Consider the following 1498-nt stretch of genomic DNA (forward strand, 5'->3'; position numbering starts at 1 on the left):
CGGTCGAATCCGTCTTGGCTTTGAACGGCTTCTGCTACAGCAGACCAGCGCACCATGACCTGTCCACGTTTGGCCATGAAGGGCAGGCGTCCATTGATCTCACGGAGAAGAAGGATGTCTTCGTCCTCCGTGAAACGGCTCTTCGTCGGTGTGGACATGGTGGCAGGTGGCTCGAGCAAATGAATGGTGTAGTGGCGTGGCGTTTATCCCTACACAGAGACAATTCCCGTGCAAAAGCATAAAGTATGGTGAGTTTTACTATTTGATCCCAGAGGTAAGTTCTTGTTTTGTCAAACACGTGGAATTGAAGTGCCGGGGGAGTGGCCGGACGGTTTGCAAAATCTCTCTATTATACTTATATTTCAGTACATATTGGTTCCAGTAAGTAATGCCTCATTTTGGCAAGTACACTACGTCGATTACTGTAATTGAGTTTGGATTATCATTTGTTTAAGACATTCCTCCGCGAGGGCCGATACTAGAACCACATGTTGTGGAACCGTTTCTCCAATTGTAACGCGCCTGCTGGACTAGGGGCGGTGTGTAATCTTCGGTTTTTACTTCGCTCATCGCTTCATACCGAATAATTCCCTCATTAAAACAGTTCCAGATAACCCCGGAGATTTAGCATCGTATGTATTCACCGGGGGTAGGACGGAATCCCAGGTTACAGGGCTACTGGCGAAAAGGTGTATCCGAATGTAATAATTCCCTCATGGAAACAATATTTCGGGTCAAAGCAACAGCGGAACTGTTTTGATGAGGGAATTGTACCTTCATACCTCGTGCTTCGACCGATCTTTTCCGAAGTTCGGTCTTCGTCTTCGTACGCAGCCCTTGTTATCCGGATTCCCCAGTGGAGGGCGGATAAATCCTTGCGGAAATAATCTGGGGAAACCGGGGTAACCTACGTCGAAATAGGCCTGTAAACAATAGTATCTATTGGCTTGCTCATATCGCTTAGTATTACTATCTGTGGATAGTACCTTGAAGTAACTCAATACAAATCCTAGTATATTTGAGTACCATTATACTAGACTCCCTTATATTTTCTTCCAGAGTACATAGTACAGTACTACGTATACAGTACAGTGACGGCAAACGTCAATAAACAGTCTGATTACACTGTCGAACCATTGGGGATGCCCTAACGACAAACGTCAATAAGCAGTCTAATTACACTGTCGAACCATTAGGGATGCTCTAACCATCCATCTCTACGAGTGGTTTTGAAGCCAGGTAGGTAACTACGAACTGTCACAACCAATATATCATCTGCCCCTGGAACTTCGAATAACCTATTTCTGATTGTTCCAGAAACAAGGGACTAGTATTCATTTTCTCATTCCTTACAAAAGAATAATTCATTTTTATACGAACCATGCAAAGAAACAATTCATTTTTATACGAAAAATGAATTAATTCACAAGAAATTTTTTTCATACGCCGCACAGGACGTGGGTGTCGGTGCTGTTGACGTCCTTGTCGCCTTGGGTGT

The sequence above is a fragment of the Aphanomyces astaci genome (assembly GCF_000520075.1).
Source record: "Aphanomyces astaci strain APO3 unplaced genomic scaffold supercont1.167, whole genome shotgun sequence".
Lineage (NCBI taxonomy): Eukaryota > Oomycota > Saprolegniomycetes > Saprolegniales > Verrucalvaceae > Aphanomyces > Aphanomyces astaci.